The sequence below is a fragment of the Quercus lobata genome, chromosome 4 (genome assembly GCF_001633185.2).
Source record: "Quercus lobata isolate SW786 chromosome 4, ValleyOak3.0 Primary Assembly, whole genome shotgun sequence".
Lineage (NCBI taxonomy): Eukaryota > Viridiplantae > Streptophyta > Magnoliopsida > Fagales > Fagaceae > Quercus > Quercus lobata.
Window position 1 is genome coordinate 16,693,851 of NC_044907.1, and position 13,147 is coordinate 16,706,997.

The following is a 13,147-nucleotide window of genomic DNA, read 5'->3' on the forward strand; positions in this document are numbered from 1 at the left end:
TTCTTGTGGCAATCTGGGAAGGGCTGGAGGTGGTGGAGTGATAAGGGACAGTGTTGGTGAGTGGGTCAGGGGGTTTGCAGGAGTATTGGGTCAACTACAAGCATTATAGCAGAGTTTTGGGCTCTAAGAGATGGTCTACAATTGGCCATTTAGCTTGGTGTTCAATATTTGGAAGTGAAACTTGATGCTAAAGTTGTATTAGATGTTATTAGTTCCGAAAACTCCCTTATTGCTGCTTATTCTTCCTTACTTTTTGATTGCAGATTATTGCTGGAAAAGATTTCCCACTACACAGTGAAGCATGTATTTAGGGAGGCAAATAAAAGTGTAGATACACTTGCTAGAATGGGCTGTAGTTTGCAGGAAGATCTTGTATTTTTTGATTATCCCCCATCTAATGTAATTGCTGCCTTAATGAGTGCAGACAAAAACGGGAAAACATTTTGTAAGCATGTTGCCAACTTAGCCATCTTGGCTACTTAGTTTCATATATATATATATATAATAAAAAAAGAGTCACATCCCTTGGGAGTAGAAAAGATGGTGCCTGCTTTTGCTTTTGAAGTGGGCCTGTTCTTCTCTTGAAATTGGAGAGAAAAAGCATTTTCCACCCAGCACTAAAATCGAGCCAAACAAAACAAATTGAATCAAAGAAATGAAAAAGAATAGCGGACACAGAGGGTTGTTTGGTAATATATTTTAAACAATAGTTTTTAGTATTTAAACATTACACGTATTTTTTTTATATTTTTTCACTCACATGTATTTTTAAAAAATTAATAACGTTATTAAAATAACACTATCAAACAGGCCCAAAAACTCACATTGTGCTAGCTGGGTTGTCTATCAGCATAGATCTAATGGTGGTGCAGTTTTTTAAGGACCAAGAAAAAGAGTGAACAATAATACAATCTTTTTCCATGATTAAAGGAGAAGTAAGCTAAAGAAGCTATTTTTGGTTGAGGAAGAGGAAAATTTGAAAACCTTTTTTATCTCCTTTTAGATAATTTTTTTTCCTTTGTTGTCTTTTTTTCTTTTGTTGAGATAATTATGAAAATTAATGTGTATGTTTCAGATTTATTATAAAATTACCACATTTTTTAAAAGATAATATTATTTAGATATATATAACAAATTTAATAGGGAGATTGGGGGCCAAAGATTTTGTTTTTAAAATTTTTGAAACTAGGATCCTAGACTTTTTTTTTTTTTTCCTTGATACAAATCATATACTTTATATGTAGGAATTTTTATTTATTTTTTATTTTTTTAGAAAAACAAACTAACTGTTAAACACACATACTTAATTACAATCTCTCATCAAATTCAAACACGTTACTTAACCCAAAGTACTACTACAAAAGGACCTACAAGTAGGATCCTATACTCATAAATAAGATCCTATACTTTATTTTATTTTTTTTCAAAAAATTTGGAGATGGGCCTTGTCCCCTCAGCCCCAACATTAGTGGGTCAAGTTCACGGGTTGGAATACCAAATACATCCAATACAATTATGCAAATAATTTAACCAACACTCATACACAATTATGCAAAGTGCAAGCATCATATAAAACATAACATATATCAAGGGAAAATATAAAATTCCAAACCACCATAAAAAATATCTACTTTGGGCTCCTCATGAGAGACTCATTCTATTTGGAATAGAATCATCTGAATTATTGATCACTAAAGCAAGGATTTGTGCTTTAGCTTCCAAGCCCCGAATCTTCTCTCTCAGGCCCTCAATCAATGCACTTAGCAAGATAACAAATTGGATACAAAAAAAAAAAATCATCAGTTTATAAGTTATTCAAAACAAAGAAAATTCTGTCTCACAAAAGATAATTGTCTTACCATTATTCATATTTAAATGAAGCAGTCGTAAAATCTATGTAGCTAAAGGACGCTCACATGGATTATTTGACAGCATATTGGCCAGCAATGATCATATTCGATGAAATTGATCATTGAATATGCTACCAAAATCACTTCGATTTGGTGTCTCCACACTATATAATTGTTGTAGTCAAGCTTCATAGTAGCCATACTTGCCATATTTGACAATAGCAGCAGAGAAGGACTAACACCATGAGTGATTGAAGAACTCAAGATTGATCCTGTTGTTGCAGAAGACGAAGACCTAGCAGAAGACGCCATTAATATGGCTTTGATACCATGAAAAAAACTGTGTTTCTATGGCTTCTTAGAGAGAATATTCTAGAAGAAAAGTACCAAATGAGAATTCTGTATATTGTATTGAATAGATTACCAGGAATACATCTTATATATGCTAACTAACCATAACAGATTAGGTGCCTAAAACTCTATCCTAACAGAATTGTTAAATGTCCAATAGAATAGAAACACGTGGACCAACAGAGTAACTAACGAAACACTTAAAGCCTTATACTAAGCTACATACAGTTTAACAACTCTATTAAGAAACTACAAGTCGTTTCTAGACTACTCTACAATAGATGCAGCACTGATGCAACCCTTAGCTTTCTTGAAATGTCTTTGAACTGATGCAGCAACATAATCCTTTACAGGCCTGACTTGGATCGTGCTTCTGGGCTGGCTAGCTTTAAGGCTTATGGTTGGCTTTCTCCAGTAACTTTGTGTGTTCCCACTTTCGACCAGGCCAGATGGGTTTCAAAATCTACTCTAGTTACTCTACATGTGCTTTTAGTCGCAATTGGGCCCATATCCAATCAATCTTTTTAACAAATTTATGTTTTTGAGCTCATAGCCCAATTATTCATTTAGCACCCTTAAACAGCATCGTTTAGGCCCACTTAAAATGCCCTTACTTAAACCCAGTTGTTGTGAATGGTAGCCCAGTTGAGTAGCATCACAATTCATAGCCCAGGCAACGGTGATGAAGCAAGTCTTATTGTCAATTTCATGAGTCTAGGTAGGTGCTATTGTTTCTCTTTGTTATCCCTTATAGAACTATAGAAGTACCAAACATATTGTCACTAACTTCAACAAGGTTATTATCTAAAATAATAATAATAATAATAACTAGGGTCTCAAATGTCAAGTGTATTGCTAAGAAGCATGTTTGGGTTACTTTGATTTCACCTTATAATTCTGAGTGTTCTAATATATGTTTTTTTGGTATTATGATTAGTAGTTGTTGTTGCATTTTTTTTTTTTCAGAAAATTCTTGTTGCATTTTATATGTTAGATGAAATTTATTTTAGAAGCGATATATGATATTTTGAATCGATCATTTTTGTCTAATTATGTTGCGTAGGCAACAACCAACGTAGAAGAATCAAACTACTTCAGAGCATTCACATTGGGTATTGTAAATGCCATATGTTGGTAATATTTAGCCTCAAAGTCCCAAAACCTCACGTTACCCGGCCTCCTAATTGTAAATTTTTTTACAATACTGCTACAGTACCATCTTACTTCTATGACGGTACTGTAGCATCTTGGATAAAAATTATATTATTTGTTCTCTCTCTTAGCCATTCAGTTTTTTTTTTTTTTTTTTTTAATTTTTTTTTTTTCAACCTTACTCCCTCTCTCACATCTCTCTACCTTTTTCTTTTAAGCATGCCATCGGAGTTGGGTTGGAGATTGGCGTGGCATGGCGTTGGAGGTTAGCGTGGAGATCAGCGTGGGCGTGGCATGGTGTGTCAAGGTGCCATGTGGCATGGTGAGACCGGCGTCGTGTGCCTCACGGTGGTGATGTGAATTCTGGGTGCGTTTTGGGTTTTATTTTTGGTGCCTCACGGTGGTAATGGGTTTGATTTCCGGTGGGTTTTGATGTGAATTTTTCTTTGATTTTTTGTGGGTTTCTATCCATGGTGGTGGTGGGTGTGTTGTTGCCATGGATTTGCTGTGGTGGTGGTGGTGGATTTTTCTTTGATATATATATATATATATATATATTTTGTGTTGTTGCTGTGGTGGTGGTGAATTTTTCATTGATTTTTTGTGTTGTTGTGTTTCTGTGGTGGTGGTGGATTATTTGATTTTTTGTGTTTTTGTGGGTTTCTTCTAGCAGAGGTGGTGGTGATGGGTTTTTTAGTGTTGGTAGTGGTGGGTTTTTTAGTGGTGGTAGTGGTGGTTTCTTGTAACCAAGGATGCACGGACGCGGCTCCCAGGCCGGCGCACCCGCGTCCGACTCGGCGACGCGGGAGGGACGCCGCAGACCGCGCGTCCGTCCCGCGTCGTGCCGCGTCGCGCCACGTGGCGGATCCCGACTCGGGCCGACGCGGGCCGACGCGGCCGAAATCAGGCCGACTCTGTCCATATCGGCCGTATCGGCCATATCGGCCGGCGACCGATACGGCTGATATGGCCGAAACAGGTCGGAATCGGCCGAAACAGGCCGAAATCGGCCGTGAAAATCGCCGGAGAGGCCGAAATTCTGGCCTCAGTTGCATTTCTTGCCTTATTCTTTCTTTGTTTTGTGAATCAAGTATATTAATGTGTTTTTTAAGAATATTTTAATAGTAAAAATATATAGAAAATATAAATAAAAATATTTTTAATAATTTTTTAATTGTCGAGTCCCGCCGCACCCGCACCCTACTTTTTCAAAAATTGCCGAGTCCCGCACCCGCACCCGAGTCCCGAAACGCACCCGTGCTTCATAGCTTGTAACAGAGGTGGTGGTGATGGGCGATTGAAAGGGAGATAGTGAGGAAAAGATAATCAGACTGATGGTGGGGGAGTAAGAGACATTGGATTATATTATTTTATTGGGATGTTGAATAGAAAAATAAAAGTTGGGATGTTGGGCGTATTGTAAAATGGTACGGTATAAAACTATACATGATAAAGTAGGTTTTAAGATGGTAAAATGATTTTTTTTTTAAGAAACCGGATGTGAATGCTCTTATCATAAAAATTATAGTGATATAGGATAAATATACTCGGTGTTAGAGGTAACATTATAAATTGTTTCAAATGGACAATAATGAATAATCTAGTTTGCTTTCTTTGCTGTAATGTCTATGGTTTCCTTAAGTTAAAGAATTTTAACAATAGTATTATACTATTTTCCTGTTGAACTTGGCGCCCTAATTAACCATATGTGTGACTCATTCCTTGAAATAAAAAAGAAGAGATTTATTTATCTGAAGTAAATTGCTTTCTGCCCTCCAAATAAAATTTTAAAAAAATCTGCAGCCTTGAAAGCCTAGAATGTTGAGATGGAAAAATGTTAAATAACGTCTATTAAACTTTCTTATCAATTTTGTTCCCCTATCCCACTTCGAAACTAAACACTTCCACAGCCCTCTCTACATTTCCATATATATCTTAAGAGGTCCTCATCTCTTTCTTTCGTTCATTGAAGGATAGGGAATTGTATCTTATGGCTTGCTTTAATATTTACAAGAAGTCCAATTTAAGGAGAAGAGTAATGTTACACAGACACAAATTGACAATTTCTTTTTCATACCAGTTGAGTTTGTATGTTTTATTGGTGCTTATCTAGATTTACCACTCACATCACTTTTTTACATACCACTATTAATCTGCCATATCAGTATGTATTAAATTATTTGTTAAATTTTGTATATCTCTAGAGTCTAGACTTTCTCTAAATAGAATCATTAAACTTAGACCACCGACTAGTCAAGCCAATGAACCAATGATACAATACCTAAATCAATTTGAGTCATAGGTAAATTGTTTAAGTACATGACCCAATTAGTTCAACTAGTAAATTTTTTTGTTATTGAATAAGAAATTTGGAGTTCAAACCTTAGATTTTTTTTTTTTTTTTTGGTGCTCAAAATCACTTCTATATTTAAATTTGAAATTTTTTTAATAAATAATTTGGCATTTTGGTTTTTCAGGAAAAACAAATGCAATAGCAAAGAAAGAAATCATCAAAAACAAATTCTTAGATGATTTATTTGTGATTATTTTCATAAATGTATCTCTTAATTAATTTATATAAAGTTATTGTAGGGGGACAATTTTTGGAGCCCAAACCCCAATCGTGTGAAGTCTCGATCCAAAAAATCCAACACAATGAATTTAGTAGAGTATGGGTTTAAGAACTAAGGTTAGATAAGTTAGACAGAGGTTTGCATGGGATAAAGGTACACATGGACAAGAACAAAAACTATTACGTTGAAAAATCTCACAGTCTGAGGAGATTCAAATTCTAATTTATGTATACAGACCAGTGCATTATGGTTTCTTTACATGCCACAGTATTCGCCCCTCTTTTTTTTATCCTTTTTTTCTTATGGGGGTTTCTATACATTATATAGAACCTTCTTTACCATTTGGGTTTTACACTTGTTGATCATCCAAGCCTCCACTTGAGCACCCATCCCATCAGACACCTCTTTCAATCCTTTGTGAGTTGCGGTGGCCAAGGCAACACTGTTCAGGAGTCTTCTCCACATTAATGCGACCAGGAAGGTAGTTGTAGTGCATTCAATGTGGTGGTGGCAGCTTTTGCTGAGATATTTTGTGTTTCCATCCTTTTCACGTATTTAGGGGATGGGCTTCAGCGGCTTGGACGTACCTCTGCTCTGGATTTTCAGTGTCCAAGGAGGAATTCCTCCTCGGACCTTTTTCTTTGCCTCTCGTGATAAGGCTTAAAATGTGGATCATTGAGCCACGTTGCCTCCTTGGACGGGTCCAAGGCCCAACTCATTATTTTAGGCCGTAGCCTCTAAAATAGCCCTTCAAAACTCCGGTTTTTTATATCCATCCAAGGAGAAAAGCGGGGTTTTGACTTTTGAAAGGGCAGAACCAATTAATTTCTGGTTCGCGTGTGTGGGGAACAGTTGATTTTGATGCGTTGTAAGTTACAAGGCGTTACTTATTAATCCAGGTGGCTTTATGTCTCCCATATCTAACGGCGAAGCGCAGATCCAATGGTTGACATTTCTCCTGGATCTTTGAGCGGGAGTGGCCTTCTCTTTTTCCCCTTGCTATATAAAACCCTAAGGAGACTCTTTTTTGCTTTTCTCTTCTACTAACATATAAGAAGTCCAGAGAACTCTAGAGAACTCCAGCGCCCAAATATTCACGAACATTCCAGACCTTTGAATTTTCGTAGTTATTTCTGTGAGACGTCTTTCCCTGAAGAGATTCCTAATTGCTTTAGAGATTGCTATAAGGGCACCTGTAAGTTTTCCTTCCTCTTTGTAATCTCGATTTTCATCTCGGCCCTCCTTCTCAGCCTATCAGATTATCTAGATAAGTAAATTCAAGTGTCTAGTAGATACTCCGGCCACCATGGAGACCTTTAGAGCTAGGTATCGCATCCCACAGGGGGTGGTTTTGGAGTATTGTCCTCCGGAATGAGTGCTGACTGATAGGGAAGAGGGTCAAGTCGTCATTCCCATGATCGCTTTTATAGAGGGAGGAATGGCGCTTCCCATGAGTAGGATTACTCGGGATTACCTGTTTAACCATAGGTTGACACCACATCAATGCGCTCCCAACCTATTTAGGGTTTTGGGTAGCATAGACATTTTGAACGAGCAGATGGACATAGGCCTTACATGGCACGACGTAGTCCACTTGTACGAGTGCCACCATCTTGACAAGGCAGGGTACTACCTTAAATCCCAGTCCGAGGTCGTTAGGCTAATTTCTTGTCTTCCTAAGTCCAATAAGAGTATGAAGAATGACTTCCTAATTGTCTCGGGGGAGTGGAGCGACGGTCTTCATTGTCCAACTCGGGCAAGAGAACCAGGTGTGGTACCTTTAGGATGAATCCCTTGGGAAGGGAGTTTAGCCCTTTAGTCCTACTTCATTTGAAGATTCAAACATTTTTTTTTTTTACTACAAATTTCCTTCTCGGCTGTTTTACAGATAGGCGCCATGTCGCTCCTCGGCTGAATCTTACGAATGTTCAAGCCCTGAACTACCTCCTAAGATCGGAGATCTTCGTTCACACGGACAGGCAACTGCGTGTTGCTCATTTGATCCTAGGCTACGAGCCTTTATCCCGCGCTTTCACAGACGTCGGCCATTCTATAAGAGTTGGTAGTCCAAGGTTGGCCAGGATTGATGTGTTGAAGCCAGGATTTTTGGCTCGAAGGGATCTCCCGCCCGTTGTTTTGCCCTTCCTTCAGAACCTTCAACCAGCCGCACTGCCTCCTCCACAAGAAAATCTTGAGACCGCAGCGTCTGTTAATGAAGAGACTGAGTCCTCTCGTCTCTCTTTAGAAGAAGTGATAGACAAATTTTACTTTGAGGAAGATATCCCAAAGGCTTCTTTGATCGAACTCTCAGATGCTAAGGGCAAGCTGGATAGAAATTCCGTGATCGGAGCTCCTCCTATCGTGATTGCCTATTCGGACGGCTCTTCAGACAAGGAAGTTGACAACATGGGTTCCAAGGGAAAGAGTTTGCGTGAACTAATGGCTGCACGAGGTAAGGGGCAAACCTCAAAGGTGCCCACTAAGAGCCAGACCCATTCTGACCTTCCTCCAACTCCTCCAAAGATTCCAGCCGATCTCGGCTTGAAGGCTAATCCCGATCTGAAGAAGAAGAGGCCGGTTGAGTCCCTCGAGGAAGGTGAGGTGGGTCCTTGCCAGGGCGGCAAACAGCAAAAAACGACCTGGGAGAAACAGGACAAAAGGGCTCTATCAGTGGAAAGCCGAGAAGAGATGGAGTAGGCTGAAGTGCGGATGCCTCCGCGCACCTGGAGCCCTCGTCTTGAATTGGACGGAGTAGCCATTCCCTACAATGCTTCAATCTGAGAGTACAATCGGGGCTGAGCGAGCTATATTGCTGAGGCTCTGAAGCAACCCGTTCTCCTTCCCAGGGATATGGAGGCTTACAGGCGATTTTCACAGCCTGAACTCTTCCTATCCTTGAAAAGAGATCTTGTGATGGTAAGGCAAATCACCCTCTTATCGGTAGGATTTTTAAATCATCACATGTTATAACCTGTCATCTTGTCATTTCTTATGCAGATCACTTAACAAGTATTTGTGGCCGAGTAGTAGTGTCGCGACAATCACAAGTTAGCTGATGTCGAGGCCCTCTCTCATGCTGAGATGGAGAAGGCCCTGGGAGCCCTCAAGCAGGAGCACTACGAGTTATCTGAGAAGCTCAAGGTAGCTGAGTCAAGCCTCAAGAGTGCTGAGGCTGGCTTGAAGACTGCTGAAAGGCAAGCTGAAGATCAACGCCAAAAGCTGTACGTGACTGAGACCAACCTTGCTACTGAAAAGCAAGCTGTGCTGGATCTCAAGGCAGCATTGTAGAAAGCCAAGGAGGAGGCCCGGCTTGCCAAGGAAAAGGCTCAGCTAGTCAGGGAAGCAACTGAGGCTGAAAAGAGGGCCTCTTATCAGCTTAGGGCGGAGGAGACTGAAGCTAGGCTTTCCGAGGAGCTACCAGAGGTATGCAAGGATTATTGTAGTATTTCATGGGCTCATGCTCTTAATGCTGCAAGGATCCCTGCAGACTCGGCCTTGAGATTGCCTGAGAAGGTCTTCTTCCCTCTAGAGATCTGGGAGATCCCTACCGATGCCACTGAAACTTTCGAGCAGGCTATGGTTGTTCCTGATGCCATCCCCCTAGCTGAAATCGCTGGGGGTTCTGGTTAGGTAGCCGTCCAAGGCGAGGATGTGGAAGAAGAGAAAGGCAAAGGTAAGGGTAAGGGAAAGAAAACCTCCTCAAAGGCTAAGGATCTTGCTAAGGAAGTAGTCACCGAGGATCACGGGGTAGATCTCCAAGTTTAGGACGTTCCACCTCCTCAGCCAGAGCAAAAAGAGGATCCTCCTGCTAAGGCTTAGCTCCTAGGGTTTCTATTATTATTACTGTATATATATATATATTTTTTTTAATTTCGGACGGAAGTTGTACTGCATTTTGTTTTTTTGCAAAGACTTCCTATTGTATTATTTTTGGCTTATTAATATAGAATGCTCTTTCTTTCATTTTTCCTTATCTTTATGATTGATGTTGATGGAATTCCATTATGTTGTTCCGAGTTAATGCTACTGTTTCTTTAGTTGATGTTTGCAACCCTACCAAAATAAATAAATGCGAAGAAACAGAACTGTGTAATGAACTTAGAACAATAAATGCTATCACGCCTGACTATGAACATACCTTAGAATGGGATAGAAGTCCTGAGTTGTTAATTTCCTGTAAGTCCGTGGTCCGAGGAGCCATACAAGACTTAGGTTCTGTTTAAAATTTGTACAGATGCCATATGCTGTTAATTTCCCTTAAGTCTGTGGTCCGAGGAGTCATGCAGGACTTAGATTCTGTTTAAAACTTGTATAGATGGAAGTGAGTCGACAAATGCGCGATAATCACAGGATGCAACACAGGCATAGCTGTTTTCATTAATAATAATATCTTTTCAAATTGTTTACATTCCATGGGCGAGGTACAGTTTTCTCGTCTAGATCTTCCAGATAATAAGCACCTATTCCTGCCGCTGAGGTGATGCGATATGGTCCTTCCCAGTTGGGTCCCAGCTTATCCCAGGAAGTGTTCTTGGCGCTGCCAAAGATTCTTCTCATCACGAGGTCGCCTGGCCCTAGTGGCCTTAGTTTTACATTAGTATCGTACCCTTGCTTCAGCTTTTGGTGGTAATAGGCCAATTGGATCATTGCCCTTTCTCTTTTCTTTTCGGCTAGATCTAGGCTCGTCCCTAGCAATTCATCATTATTCCTTGGGGTAAACGTGTTGGATCTCAATGTTGGGAAGCTAGTTTCCAGGGGAAGCACAGCTTCGACCCCATAAGTCATTGAAAAAGGGGTTTCTCCTGTTAACCGTCGCGGCGTGGTTTGGTAGGTCCATAAGACAAGTGATAGTTCTTCCACCCACCTTCCTTTTGCATCATCCAATCTCTTCTTCAACCCATTCACTATGACCTTATTCATAGCTTCGGCTTGCCCCTTTCCTTGGGGATAGGCTGGAGTGGAATACCGATTGGTGATTCCAAAGTTGCCGCAGTATTTCCTGAAAGTTTTACTATCAAATTGAAGGTCGTTGTCAGAGATGAGGGTGTGAGGAGTTCCGAAGTGCGCAATGATGTTTTTCCAAATGAACTTCTTTGCATCCACGTCCCTGATATTGGCTAATAGCTCGGCCTCTACCCATTTGGTGAAATAATCCGTGCCGACTATTAAGTATCGCCTGTTCCCTACTACTTTCGGGAAAGGGTCGATAATATCCAGACCCTACTGAGCGAACGGCCAAGGACTGGAGAGGGGGTTAAGGACTCCCCCCGACTGTTGGATATTTGGGGCAAATCTCTAGCATTGATCACACTTCTTTACATATTCTTGGGCCTTTCTCTGCATGTTCGGCCACCAGTATCCCTGGGTGAGTGCTCTGTGTGCTAGCGATCTCCCTCCCATGTGGCTCCCACAAATTCCCTCATACAGTTCTTCAAGCAACGATTCTGATGCCTCTAGGTGTACGCATAGTAAGTATGGCCCAGAGTAGGAGCACTTGTATAACTTGTGGTCTTCTGACAACCAGAACCAAGGAGCATTCCTCCGTATCCTTTCGGCCTCTAATTTCTCTTCGAGTAATATATCATCTTTGAGGAAGTTCACTATGGAATCCATCCAGCTCTAATTGCTTCTGACCTGATGGATTCGAACTGTATCCTCTGTGGTTGTACTTATCTTGCATAAATCCTCAACAAGGATCATCCGAGGTAGATCCTGCGCAGAAGACGTGGCAAGTGTGGCCAGCGAATCCGCATGTGTGTTCCCACTTCTAGAGATATGCGTCAAACTAAAAAATTCAAGGTCTGATTGCAGGTGCTTGACTTGACTGAGGTATTCCTGTATTATAGCATCTCTAGCTTCCAACTCGCCCTTCACCTGGCCTACTACCAGTCTGGAGTCCGAGAATGCTTCTATCGCCTTTCCGCCTATTTTTTGCACCATGACCATTCCTTACAGCAAAGCCTCGTACTCGGCCTCATTGTTTGTAGCCGAGAACCCAAGTCTTAATGATTTTTCAATGGTAATATTCTCGAGCGATATTAGAACTAACCCTACCCTGGATCCTTTTTTGTTTGCCACGCCATCCACATAGACCTTCCATCACGAGGCTCCTTGTGCAGAGATTGTTCCAACCGATTTTCCATCCATGTTTTCCTCCTCGGTTACTGCTTCTACAGTGGGTTCAGCAAATTCAGCGACTGGATCCGCGAGGACTTGGCCCTTGATAGAGGTTCTAGGCATATATTTAATATCAAAAGCCCCTAGAAGTGTACTCCACATGGCAATTCTTCTTGTGTAGTCGGCGCTTCAGAGCACCGATCGGAGGGGGAGTTGAGCCAGGACAATGACTGTGTGTGCCTGAAAGTAGTGGAGAAGTTTTCGCGTGGCATGCACTACTGCAAGAATTGCCTTTTCCAGTGGCAAGTAGTGCACTTCAGTATTATGTAACGATTTACTTATGTAATATACCGGTCGTTGTATCCCATTAATAATTCGTATTAGTACCAAGCTTACAGCGTGAGAAGCCACTGCTATGTATGCGAACAAAACCTCGTCGGCCTCAGGGTTGGACATGATGGGTGGCCGGGACAGGTATTCTTTAAGTTGCTGAAAGGCTATGACACAGTCCTCGGACCATTCGAATCCCTTCCACTTATTCACCAAGAGGTAGAAAGGTCGGCATCGGTCTGCAGATTGGGAGATGAACCGATTCAACGCTGCGATCATACCGGTGAGTTTTTGTACTTCTTTCGGGTTCCAAGGAGTTTGAAGGCTATTAATCATTTTGATTTGGTCCAGGCTTACCTCTATTCCTCTGTGGGTTACCATATAGCCCAAAAATTTCCCAGACCCGACCCTAAATGAACACTTGGAAGCATTGAGGCACAGCTTATGCTCCCTTAAGATGCCAAAGATAACTTCAAGGTCTTTCACGTGCTCGGATACCACTTTGCTTTTTACTACCATATCGTCTATGTAGACTTCAATAACCTTGCACAGCTGTGGTTTGAACATTCTAGGCATCATCCTTTGGTAGGTTGACCCTGTATTCTTTAGACCGAAAGGCGTCACCTTATAGTGGTAGTTTCCGACGGGTGTCATGAACGCTGTTTTCTCTTGATCTTCTAGAGCCAATGGTATCTGATGATAACCCTGGAAGGCATCCAGGAAGCTCATTCTGGGATGGCCTACAGTCACATCTACCAATCGATCTATTCGAGG